General features: G+C 37.8%; 1 long non-coding RNA gene across 2 annotated transcripts in view; it reads right to left on the minus strand.

Moving 5' to 3' along the window:
* Positions 1 to 14,191, minus strand: part of LOC138988641 (uncharacterized) — a 433,276-nt gene that overhangs the window by 188,942 nt on the left and 230,143 nt on the right. For both annotated transcript variants that reach the window (XR_011464913.1, XR_011464912.1), the window contains one exon: positions 13,560 to 13,668. This is a non-coding gene — a long non-coding RNA (uncharacterized lncRNA). The remainder of the gene's footprint in view (positions 1 to 13,559; positions 13,669 to 14,191) is intronic.

The raw sequence follows: 14,191 nt of genomic DNA on the forward strand, positions 1-14,191 counted from the left end.
CTCCCGTTCTCCCGAAGGAGAGGAGACACTAAGGCCTCCCCGGTCAGATCTTAGAAACCCAGGCATAATTAGTAGGCTTGACGAGCCTCCACGTCCCAGATGGAAATTCAGCCAGAAGGTGAGAGAAAGAATGACATGGGGAGACCAAGCTTCGGTGAGCAAGGCCTGCACTTTATTTTCCAAAGTAGTTTTTATACCTTAAGTTGTGCATAGAGGATAATGGGGGAAGGGGTAGAGTCAGCAGTAAGCCAGGCTTTCTTCCTGCAAACTTATCATATACAAAAATATCATCTTCTGGCCAGGAGGCCTGTTAACATTTTATGATCCTTTCTTCAGAAAACTTATTTTTCTCTAAAGGTGATTATTCTAAAGTAAGGTGCCACCCTCCAAAAGCATTAGATAAAGTTGCATTCCTATAGGGCAAAGGTGTGGTGGGCTATAACAAGAAAAGAATTAACTCAAGGGTCCAAGGTTACAAACATTAAAGCTACTACTCATATTCCTATACACCAATTATATTAATCAATACACTCCCAGGGACACAGTAGGTAAGGGATATGGAAACTTGGCAGCAAACATTGGCCCAACAAGTGAAAAACCCTTCACCAATACAATTCCTAATCAACCCACTATACTATACTAATAATCTTCTAACTACTCAAAGGAATCTGTATTTAGAAAGTTTAGAACATCTAGTGCCTCTCACACTTGGGAGGCTGTGAACAATCACATGTGGCAGGAAGAATCTGTTCAGGCAGGCTAGAGAACTTCCAAAGGAGTTTGTGAACTAAAACACTCTTGTCATGCCCAGGAACTTTATTAACTTTCAGAGAAAGAGAGAGAAATGGTGGTGGGGGACAGCCCCCCGTAAAGTCAGAGGTATAGGTGAGAGCACAAAGCAGTAAAGTAGGCAGACTCTGGTTTTGGGGGTAGATGCTCGAGAATTTCCAGGGGGACTCCTGAGGCTCGATCCCGCCTTTGCATATGCTGAGCCTCCTTCCTCATGACCTTTGCCACGGGCGGAGTTCCTCACGCTGGCTCCTGGCAAACTACACAAAAAACAACTTGATGAACCAGATAATCATGATGGTGTGATCACTCACCTAGAGCCAGACATCTTGGAATGCAAAGTTAAGTGTGCCTTAGGAAGGATCACTACGAACAAAGCTAGTGGAGGTGATTGAATTCCAATTGAGCTATTTCCAGTCCTAAAAGATGATGCTGTGAAAGTGCTGCACTCAATATGTCAGCAAATCTGGAAACCTCAGCAGTGGCCACAGGACTGGAAAAGATCAGTTTTCACTCCAATCCCAAAGAAAAGCAATACCAAAGTATGTTCAAGCCAAACTACCACACAATTGCACTCATCTCACACTCCAGCAAACTAATGCTCAAAATTCTCCAAGCCAGGCTTCAACAGTATGTGAACCGTGATCTTCCTGATGTTCAAGCTGGATTTAGAAAGTATAGAGGAACCAGAGATCAAATTGTTAACATCCTTTGGACCATCAAAAATGCAAGAGAGTTCCAGAAAAAAATATATTTCTGCTTTTTTGACTATGTGGATCACCACGAACTATGGATAATTCTTCAAGAGATGGGAATAACAGATCACCTGACCTGCATCCTGAGAAATCTGTATTCAGGTAAAGAAGCAACAGTTAGACCTGGACATGGACCAACAGACTGGTTCCAAATTGGGAAAGGAGTACATCAAAGCTGTACTCTCACCCTGCTGATTTAAATTATATATCATTCAAAACACTGGGCTGGATGAAGCACAAGCTGGAATAAAGATTTGTAGGAGAAATATCAGTAACCACAGACACGCAGATGATGCCACCCTTATGGCAGAAAGCAAAGAAGAACTAAAGAGCCTTTGATGTTTTGCCAAATATCAAAATGAATCCGCCACAGGTATACACGTGCTCCATTATGTAAAGGTTAAAAATAAAATTAAAAAAAAAAATAAAGAGCCTTTGATGAAAGTGAAAGAGGAGAGTGAAGAAGTTGTCTTAAAACACAACATTCAAAAAACTAATATCATGGCATCTGGTCCCATCACTTCAGTTCAGTTCAGTCCCTCAGTCGTGTCCGACTCTTTGCGACCCCATGAATCACAGCACGCCAGGCCTCCCTGTCAATCACCAACTCCCGGAGTTCACTCAGACTCATGTCCATCGAGTCAGTGATGCCATCCAGCCATCTCATCCTCTGTCGTCCCCTTCTCCTCCTGCCCCCAAGCTCTCCCAGCACAGAGTCTTTTCCAATGATTCAACTCTTCCCATGAGGTGGCCAAAGTACTGGAGTTTCAGCTTTAGCATCATTCCTTCCAAAGAAATCCCAGGGCTGATCTCCTTCAGAATGGACTGGTTGGATCTCCTTGCAGTCCAAGGGACTGTCAAGAGTCTTCTCCAACACCACAGTTCAAAAGCATCAATTCTTCGGCACTCAGCCTTCTTCACAGTCCAACTCTCACATCCAGACATGACCACTGGAAAAACCATAGCCTTGACCAGACGGACCTCTGTTGGCAAAGTAATGTCTCTGCTTTTGAATATGTTATCTAGGTTGGTCATAACTTTCCTTCCAAGAAGTAAGCGCCTTTTAATTTCATGGCTGCAATCACCATCTGCAGTGATTTTGGAGACCAAAAAAAATAGTCTGACACTGTTTCCACTGTTTCCCCATCTATTTCCCATGAAGTGATGGGACTGGATGCCATGACCTTCGTTTTCTGAATGTTGAGCTTTAAGCCAACTTTTTCACTCTCCACTTTCACTTTCATCAAGAGGCTTTGGAGTTCCTCTTCACTTTCTGCCATAAGGGTGGTATCATCTGCATATCTGAGGTTATTGATACTTCTTCCAGCAATCTTGATTCCATTTTGTGTTTCTTCCAGTCCAGCGTTTCTCATGATATACTCTGCATATAAATTAAATAAGCAGGGTGACAATATACAGCCTTGACGTACTCCTTTTCCTCTTTGTAACCAGTCTGTTGTTCCATGTCCAGTTCTAACTGTTGCTTCCTGATCTGCATACAGATTTCTCAAGAGGCAGGTCAGGTGGTCTGGTATTCCCATGTCTTTCAGAATTTTCCACAGTTGATTGTGATCCACACAGTCAAAGGCTTTGGCATAGTCAGTAAAGCAGAAATAGATGTTTTTCTGGAACTCTCTTGCTTTTTCCATGATCCAGCGGATGTTGGCAATTTGGTCTCTGGTGCCTCTGCCTTTTCTAAAACCAGCTTGAACATTTGGAAGTTCACGGTTCATGTATTGCTGAAGCCTGGCTTGGAGAATTTTGAGCATTACTTTACTAGCGTGTGAGATGAGTGCAATTGTGTGGTAGTTTGAGCATTCTTTGGCATTGCCTTTCTTTGGGATTGGAATGAAAACGGACCTTTTCCAATCCTGTGGCCACTGCTGAATTTTCCAAATTTGCTGGCAAATTGAGTGCAGCACTTTCACAGCATCATCTTTCAGGATTTGAAATAGCTCAACTGCAATTCCATCACCTCCACTAGCTTTGTTCGTAGTGATGCTTTCTAAGGCCCACTTGACTTCACATTCCAGGATGTCTGGCTCTAGATGAGTGATCACACCATCATGATTATCTGGGTCATGAAGATCTTTTTTGTACAGTTCCTCTATGTATTCTTGCCACCTCTTCTTAATATCTTCTGCTTCTGTTAGGTCCATACCATTTCTGTCCTTTATCGAGCCCATCTTTGCATGAAATGTTCCCTTGGTATCTCTAATTTTCTTGAAGACATCTCTAGTCTTTCCCATTCTGATGTTTTCCTCTATTTCTTTGCATTGATGGCTGAGGAAGGCTTTCTTATCTCTTCTTGCTATTGTTTGGAACTCTGCATTCAGATGTTTATATCTCTCCTTTTTTCCTTTGCTTTTTGCTTCTCTTCTTTTCACAGCTATTTGTAAGGCCTTCCCAGACAGCCATTTTGCTTTTTTGTATTTTTTTCCATGGGGATGTTCTTGATCCCTGTCTCCTGTACAATGTCACGAACCTCAGTCCATAGTTCGTCAAGCACTCTATCTATCAGATCTAGGCCCTTAAATCTATTTCTCACTTCCACTGTATAATCATAAGGGATTTGATTTAGGTCATACCTGAATGGTCTAGTGATTTTCCCTACTTTCTTCAATTTAAGTCTGAATTTGGTAATAAGGAGTTTACGATCTGAGCCACAGTCAGCTCCTGGTCTTGTTTTTGTGGACTGTATAGAGCTTCTCCATCTTTGGCTGCAAAGAATATAATCAGTCTGATTTCGGTGTTGACCATCTGGTGATGTCCATGTGTAGAGTCTTCTCTTGTGTTGTTGGAAGAGGGTGTTTGCTATGACCAGTGCATTTTCTTGGCAAAACTTTATTAGTCTTTGTCCTGCTTCATTCATGGCAGATAGATGGAAAACAATGGAAACAGTGAGAGACTTTATTTTGGCAGGCTCCAAAATCACTGCAGATTGTGGCTACAGCCATGAAATTAAAAGTTGCTTGCTCCTTGGAAGAAAAGCTAAGACCAACCCAGACAGCGTATTAAAAAGCAGAGACATTACTAGACAAAGCTCTGTCTAGTCAAAGCTATGGTTTTTCCATACATGTCCATGTGTAGTCATGTATAAATGTGAGAGTTGGACTATAAGGAAAGCTGAGTGCTGAAGAATTAATGCTTTTCAACTGTGGTGTTGGAGAAGACTCTTGAGAGTCCTGTGGACTTCAAGGAGATCCAACCAGTCCATCCTAAAGGAAATCAGTCCTGAATATTCATTGGAAGGACTGCTGCTGATGCTGAAATTCCAATACTTCTGCTACCTGATGGGAAGAAATGTGTCATTGGAAAAGACTGTGATGCTGGGAAAGATTAAAGGCAGGAGGAGAAGCAGAAGACAGAGGATGAGATGGTTGGATGGCATCACCAACTTGATGGACATGAGTTTGAGCAAGCTCCGCAAGTTTGGGACAGGAAAGCCTGGCGTGCTCTAGTCCATGGAGTGGCAAAGTGCTGGACACAACTGAGCCTCTCAACTGAACTGAACTGAAAGCCAGATGGATCAGGAACACTGAGTAAAGTTCTATGGCAAATAATTTACAAGAAAACTCCAAAGGAACTATCTCCATGAGAGAGATCTTTTCCTCTCACCTGTTGCTGTAGGTCTTTACCTATGCCTTGGGCTTCCCCAAGGTGCCTTAAGGCTTTTGCCCACAGAGTAGGATTCAAGTAGGGTTTCAGCATCTTCTCTATGGGAGCTGACCCTTCTTGCAGACCAGCCCATGATTGGAAGCTTTCTCCATTGTTTAGTCCTGCCACCAGTTTCTCTCCTGAATGACTAGTAAGGTCTATAGCCTATTACTGGGTGAAAACCCTCCTTTTACATGCTCCATCAAGGTGTTCACTACTTTTTGGTAGTCCACATGCAGTTGTTAGCAACTTGGTAAAAATGGTTAGCTGATTAATTTTCCTTCGTATACATTGTAAGCATGTCTTCTTTCTTCCTCTTTTGCTCTACCATAGGTAAGTCAATGCTTGTTTTCTGTTTTCTCTCTGAAGTTGCTGACTTTTTAACTTCAGATTAGCTGTTTGCTCTGCAACCTAACCTCTCTGTAGGGTTCAAGGAAAAGTTATGACTTTGCAGACAATCTGCTTTTTTCTTGTCAGGGGAAGCAATGCTCTCATCAGCTGTCTTTAACCTGGGTGTTATCAAAATCTCACGCAGCTTATGTTAGATGGGAATTGTTATGCTCTATTGTATATTTTGTGAAGGCTCTCTGGAAAGCAAAATACCACATTCCTTTAGTTTTAAGTGGATCTGACTTTCTTCATTTGTATGCAATTTTATGAAAAAGATAACATGTATTCAGTTTGATGAGCCATTTTTTTCAATATTAATCAATGCCATTTTCTTATTGACTATAAGAGAGTGAACTTCTGTGTAGACTTTTTCCCCACTATTTTTCCTAGTTCCTGGGTTACTCACTGGAGTAAATTGTGAGTTAACTTATTTTGGGTCAATCATTTCTTAATTTTCTTTTCTATTCTATTCTACCATTTTCTATTGTGTTTTCCTATTTCCCAGCAAAGAAGCATTTGCATTTCTTAGCTTTATTCCCTAACGAGTCTTAAATGTTCCTCCAGCTAAAGCAGAGGCTGCACTTGAGGCATGTTAAAATTGTTCTTGAGAGCAATTAAGCAGAGCCTCCTATCTTTCCCCCTATGTATTATAAACAGAAGACTCTACTCCATAGCCTCAAAATTGTTTTGATCTTTGCCAATTGTGTAATTCTTCCCAGTAAACCATCCCAACTACCCTGAATCTTACATGATATGGAATAGTTCTCCCCTATTCTAAGTCTTGGTCTTAAAAATATAGAAAAGGAAAAGAAAGAAAGAGAACTTCTTAAAAGAAAACAGTTATTTAATTATTATTATTATAGCCTAATAATAGCCTGTTTGGAAAAGTTGTTTTTCTTCCAGTATATTGATTCTTCTTATGCATAGATTATTTTGTGCAGGTAAAGTAGTACTTACAGATTCATCAAAGTAAGCATCATCTTCATAGCATTATTTTTTAGCACAATATAGCCATCACCTTTGTGAATTAGTGATAGCAATAGAGGGTAATTGACTTGCATTTACTATGCTGAGGTTTGAGAGGCAATTTCCATATATTTTACACATTTTACATAGTAGGATCCAATTCAAATCAATAAGACTTATTTTCTGACCTGCCTTGGATGTATTCTAAATTCACATGTATATATGGAGACAAATATATGCATAACACTAAAGAATGGGGAGGTTTTCAGCCCCATATTCTAGGAGGAAAGATGTCTATATTCATTCTAGCTTTATCTGTGTTGTCCTAGCCCATTTAATCTGGAAAACTCAGATAATCTCATATAGCAGTGTTCCTAAACCAAGGTACATGAACCCCCAATTACTGGAAATTATGGGAAAAATTTAGGCAAATATTGCAGAAGACTTATAAGTCATAAGACTTATAAGACAAATAAGCTATATTTGTCTGGGAAAAGAGTCACATATATATATATTATATATGTATATATAATCCAAATATATATATATATTTATATCCAAATATATATATATTATATATAATATATATAATATATATTTTATATATTATATATATATAAATTATATAATATATATTTATATCCAAATATATATAATATTTATAATATTATATATTTATATAAATATATAATATATATTTATATCCAAATATATATATATATATATAAAATCCAAAACATCTGCAATCCCTCCCCCAAAAAAAGATTGATAAAGCATATCTTAATAAAATACACATATAGACTATTTTCTTTTCAATTTTCAAAGTAAAAAATAAAACACAGTATAACTTCCATGGCTTATTTCATTTAAAATTATATTCCTGCACTCTTGGAATTTTGTTCAACTCCTTGTAGTGTTTGTTTCATTCAAGATTCAAGCTGGATCATGTTGCAAGGGAAAGCTATACTGAACTTTTTTTATATCAAACTTTATGCTTCTGCTTTCTAAACAGACATAAACTGCTAAAATGGCTTTTTATTCCATAGTTTCTGATTGCCATTTCCTCTACAATGTTCATAGTAAGACAAGAGTTAGAATCTATCAGATTTTCAATAAGGATCTGGTCAAAATTCTGAGTTACAGGGCACTAATGTCATCATAAATTTTTCTACTTTGTTTCTAAAAAAGCAATTGACCTTATCCACACATTTCACATGAATGATGCTAAGAAAATACTTTTGTTCAAAAAGTAAGAAGTAAAAATGACAGTTTTTGATATGAGTTGTTTATATACAATGAGAAAACCATTTACTGAATGTAAACTTTGGTGAAACTTGCTGCTGCTGCTAAGTCGCTTCAGTCCTGTCCGATTCTGTGTGACCCCATAGACTTGAGGCAAGTTTTAAGTTTGTGAAGGCTGTCTTGGCTGTGATGCTTCAAGTTTAAAATATTAATGTCCAAGGCACTGATGCTATTTGAGTATTTAAAGTCTTGCATCATGATCAAAAGACTAGTGTACCATATTAAGTTTGGTTGAAGTAGGCTGCAGTTACAGGGGTTTTGGAAAAGATGTCACAATGTGAAATAGTGGCACATTCCAGCGGGCAGCAGTGTGATCAGTTAATCTTGTATTGGCAAAAGTCGAGCAATGGTTCAAGCCATCTTCATTATTTTTTTTTTCATGTTCTTATCCTTAATTTACAGGTTCATCTCAAAGCCTACCTTGCCAGAGTTTCAATTTTATCTGTTTCTTCATTTTCAACATCTGGAGTTATTAACCTTGAGACATTCCCACCTATTTAAATGACATCATTAACCACTGTGTATCATAATTTGAAAAAGCTAAGAAGAGCCTAATGTAAAATCATATGAGGACTGGAAATTAATTCTGTTCAAGTGGAATAGTAAGTGTGTGCATGTATATCTTTACACCATTATTCTACTTCTACATTATGCAGTTCTATCTACTTATTTATCTAAGATGTTCTGTCAAACCAATTTTTCAAACAATCCTGTCCCAAATATCTTTTTGAATACATGCTATTTTCTATGCGTAGTGCTTGAAGCATTTTCTTTTCTTTTCAAATGGGTTTCTTCCAAACCATCTTGCCATGCTAACACATGTGAACTGATACAGTAGGTCTCCTCTACCCATAGTTTTCTTTCAGTTACCTGTCAACTGTGGTTCAAAAAAGTTAAATAGAAAATTCAAGAAATAAACAATTCATAAGTTTTAAATTACATATGATTCTGAGCAGCAAGGTGAAGTCTGTCCAGCTCTGTCCCACATGGTAGCTTAAACATCCCTTTTCTCAGCTTACTCATGCTGTGTATACTCCCTGACCGTTAGCGTAGGAAAAAAAACAGCATATATAGCGTTCAGTACTATCTGTGGTTTTGAACATCCACTGTGAGTCTTGGAACATATCCCCTGTGGATAAAGGGGGCTGATGTATATGAGTTAATAGATGATTTAATAGAAATAATTACTGACTTCCAGAAGAATGACAATTGTCTTATTGCCTCAAAGAGACAGTGTATAACCTCATGTTACATCTAAAATATCAGAATCATAATTAATGTGTATATATATATAGAACAAATATTCCATGTAAAATTTTAGAGAGAAACATATCAAAATTTTGAGTAGAAACCATCAGGCTACCTTAAAAATAAAATGTAAAACTTGTGGATTTATTTATAAAAGCCTACAGTTAAGTCCTACAATTTGCCATTCACTGGGTTACTTTTTAGATATGCAATGATTAATGTTTTGTTTTTTACTTCAAAGAGCACTTATTCTGGTGGGAAAAACAAACTGACACTAAAACATAATTACAATTCAATTTCAAAAGCAATACAAAGAGAGGTAAAAGAAAATGAGTTTACCAACTCCGAGGGAGTCAAGGAAATTTCACAGAATAGATGAACTTAGGCTAAGAGGATCAAAAAGACTTGGAAGTCAACAGTCAGAAAAAGCAGAAAAGATAATTTCAGATAAACACATGGAGTTTTGAAAGAACAAGACTTGAATAATCAAAAGTCTATAGTTCATACGGACAGTATATTAACGCATATATATGGAAATTAGCAAGATGGTAACAATGACCCTATATGGGGAGACAGTGAAAGAGAAACAGATGTAAATTATAGACATTTGGACTCTGTGGGAGAAGGCAAGGGTGGGATGATTTGAGAGAATAGCATTGGAACATGTATATTATCATATGTGAAATAGATCGCCAGTCCAGGTTTGATGCATGAGACAGGGTGCTCAGGGCCTGGTGCACTGGGATGACCCTGAAGGATGGGATGGGGGGTGGGGAGGTGGGAGGGAGGTTCAGGATGGGAAAACATGGACACCCACGGCTGATTCATGTGAATGTATGGCAAAAACCACCACAACACTGTAAAGTAATTAGCCTCCAGTTAAAATAAATTTTAAAAAAAATGGAAAGAAAAAAAGTCTATAGTTCATATGGACTGAGTCAGAGAATGGATGGAGAATTCAGAAGAACTTGTTAAAACTTCTACTAGTGACAAACCACAGTAGCAATGTTGAGCATATTTGTTAATAATTCTAAAGTTTATTTATAAATTTTGCTTCATATCATTTGATGTGGTTTTCAGTTAGATGCCCTATATTAAGTAAGGAAATATCTCTTTATTTTTTAGTGCAGTTCAGTTGCTCAGTCATGTCCGACTCTTTGAGGCCCCATGGACTGTAGCACACCAGGCCTCCCTGTCCATCACCAACTCCCAGAGCTTACTCAAACTTATGTCCATTGAGTCAGTGATGCTATCCAACCATCTCATCCTCTGTCATCCCCTTCTCCTCCTACCTTCAATCTTTCCCAGCATCAGGGTCTTTTCAAATGAGTGAGCTCTTCACATCAGGTGGCCAAACTATTTGAGTTTCAGCTTCAGCATCAGAACTTCCAATGAATATTCAGGACTGAGTTCCTTTAGGATGGACTGGTTTGATCTCCTCGCAGTCCAAAGAACTCCCAAGAGTCTTCCCCAACACCACAGTTCAAAAGCATCAATTCTTTGGCACTCAGCTTTCTTTCTAGTCCAACTCTCACATCCATACGTGACTACTGGAAAAACCATAGCTTTGACTAGATGGACCTTTGTTGCCAAAGTAATGTCTCTACTTTTTAATATGTTGTCTAGGTTAGTCATAGCTTGTCTTCCAAGAAGCAAGCATCTTTTAATTTCATGGCTGCAGTCACCATCTGAAGTGACTGTGGAGCCCCCCAAAATAAAATCTCTCAGTTTCCATTGCTTCCCTATCCATTTGCCATGAAGTGATGAGACCAGATGCCATGATCTTAGTTTTCTGAATGTTGAGCTTTAAGCCAACTTTTTCACTCTCCTCTTTCACTTAAATTGCTAATATTTTTAAAAATTCAGAAGTTATCAAATTTTTCTTAAGCATCTATCAAGAACACAATATGAATTTTCTCCTCCTTACTCTATCATGAATTATTTAAATGGATATATAAAGATTGTTATGAAAACAAGCTAAAAGTCCCTCAACAGAGGAATAGATAAAGAAGATGTGGTACATATATATAAAATATAACATTACTCAGCCACTGAAAAGATGAAACTGAGCTATTTGCAGCAATATGGATGGACCTAATACGTGAACCGTGAACTTCCAGATGTTCAAACTGGTTTTAGAAAAGGCAAAGGAACCAGAAGTCAAATTGCAAACATCCGCTGGATCATTGAAAAAGCAAGAGAGTTCCAGAAAAACATCTATTTCTGCTTTATTGACTATGCCAAAGCCTTTGACTGTGTGGGTCACAATCAACTGTGGAAAATTCTGAAAGAGATGGAAATACCAGACCACCTCACCTGCCTCTTGAAAAAATTGTATGCAGGTCAGGAAGCAACAGTTAGAACTGGACATGGAACAACAGACTGGTTCCAAATAGGAAAAGGAGTACGTCAAGGCTGTATATTGTCACCCTGCTTATTTAACTTATATGTAGAGTACATCATGAGAAACACTGGGCTGGAAGAAGCACAAGCTGGAATCAAGATTGCCAGGAAAAATATCAATAATCTCAGATATGCAGATGACACCACCCTTATTGCAGAAAGTGAAGAGGAACACCAAAGCCTCTTGATGAAAGTGAAAGAGGAGAGTGAAAAAGTTGGCTTAAAGCTCAACATTCAGAAAACAAAGATCATGGCATCTGGTCCCATCACTTCATGGGAAATACTTGGGGAAACAGTGGAAACAGTGTCAGACTTTATTTTTTGGGGCTCCAAAATCACTGCAGATGGTGACTGCAGCCATGAAATTAAAAGACGCTTACTCCTTGGAAGAAAAGTTATGACCAACCTAGATAGCATATTCAAAAGTAGAGACATTACTTTGCCAACAAAGGTCCGTCTAGTCAAGACTATGGTTTTTCCTGTGGTCATGTATGGATGTGAGAATTGGACTGTGAAGAAGGCTGAGTGCCAAAGAGTTGATGCTTTTGAACTGTGGTATTGGAGAAGACTCTTGAGAGTCCCTTGGACTGCAAGGAGATCCAACCAGTCCATTCTGAAGGAGATCAGCCCTGGGATTTCTTTGGAAGGAATGATGCTAAAGCTGAAACTCCAGTACTTTGGCCACCTCATGCGAAGAGTTGACTCATTGGGAAAGATTCTGATGCTGGGAGGGATTGGGGGCAGGAGGAGAAGGGGACGACAGAGGATGAGATGGCTGGATGGCATCACTGACTCGATGGACGTGAGTCTGAGTGAACTCTGGGAGTTGGTGATGGACAGGGAGGCCTGGCATGCTATGATTCATGGGGTCGCAAAGAGTCGGACATGACTGAGCGACTGAACTGAACTGAACTGAGAGACTATCATACTAAGATATGTACGTTAGACTATCATACTATCATCTTTCTGGCATTAAGCCAGAAAGAGAAAGACATGCCATTTGATATCACTTATATGTGGAACCTTTTAAAAAATGACAGAAAGTAAACTATTTATAAAACTGAAAGAAACTCATAAACATAGAAAAAAAACTTAGTGTTGCCAAAAATCAAAATGGGAGAGGAGGGATATAAATTAGGATTTTGAGATTAACATATACACACACTACTCTGTATAAAACAGATAATCAACATTCTTATTTTATAACACAGAGAACTATACTCAATATTTTTTAATAATCTATAAGGGAAAATAATCTGAAAAAATAGACATATATGTATGTATAACTGAATCACTGTGCTGTACACCTGAAATTTATACAACACTGTAAATCAACTACACTTTAAAAAGTAAATAATAATAAAGATTTTTGTGCTAACCCTTATTATATTCCTGAGATAAACTATATTAATTCATAATTTATTATTATTGCAAAAACATATATTTCTATATGCAGGTATTTATTTACAACTGGTCATCACTGCTCACAAAGTCAAATTTATGTACTTTTAATTTTTCTAACTAATTGTGTCTGATCCTAGAAGATGCAAAGAAACCAACGTAGAAGCAGATCCTCCACCCCTAGCTGCTCCAGCAGGTACCATGTGGACCAAAAAATAAGCTCCCAGACAAGGCCTCTCCAAATTGCTGACTCACAACATCACAGATACATAAATGGTGGCTTAAAGGCACTAAGTTCAGGGTTAGAGGATAGTTTTGTTACATAACAATACAGAGCTGAACACTGACTTACCTCTGTAAAGCTTCATTCTTGACAAGTAAATCAGAAACGTACCTTAAGTATTTACGGCCCCCTTGGCATCAATCCACGGTTCATCTTGCAATGATGTCATCATATATAATTGTCTGGCTCTATTGGTGTGTGTTGGGGGGAGGGATTTTTTTCACATGCTTTAAAATTTTTCTATACTGTTACATATTATGTTTCCAACTCTATTTTGAGTTAATATTACTGAAATATAAGCTCTTTATTTTCAAATTAATATGTAGAATATATTATGCTGAAAAAGGAAAGCATGCAGTACTTACAATTACTGGCTCACTTTCATTCTCAAGTAAAGAGTTTCCTTTATTCTTACTGCTGGGCCAAAAGGTATCTTCATCATTATTGAGTGATGTAAGGTGAGTACTTATCATCCTGAGAAGTCAAAAAATGAATAAATGAATTTACACATGGAAATGCAGATTTTTATCAATTTATCATCTCTTTCCCTTCCTATAGATCTGTAACCTTTGTTATAAATGCTCAAATATATCACATAAACAGTTAAAAGAGTTGGCATAGAAATCATAAAAATTTTGAAGTGTATGTTTTATTATATACATGCACGCACATGCTCACATACACACACACAAATAAGTAAGAAAAGTGGAAAATTATAAAAGATAAAGTGTATCATTCATTGAAGTAAATGAAAAAATTCATGAAGACAATCATAAATATGTATGTCTAACAAAATATGATGGCAAGAGTGAATGTCCACATTCTAGGAATCAGCATACTCAAATGGACTGGAATGGGTGAATTTAACTCAGATGACCATTGTATCTACTACTGCGGGCAGGAATCCCTCAGAAGAAAAGGAGTAGCCATCATGGTCAACAAAAGAGTCAGAACTGCAGTACTTGGATGCAATCTCAAAAATGACAGAATGATCTCT

The sequence above is a fragment of the Bos mutus genome, chromosome 7 (genome assembly GCF_027580195.1).
Source record: "Bos mutus isolate GX-2022 chromosome 7, NWIPB_WYAK_1.1, whole genome shotgun sequence".
Taxonomy (NCBI): domain Eukaryota; kingdom Metazoa; phylum Chordata; class Mammalia; order Artiodactyla; family Bovidae; genus Bos; species Bos mutus.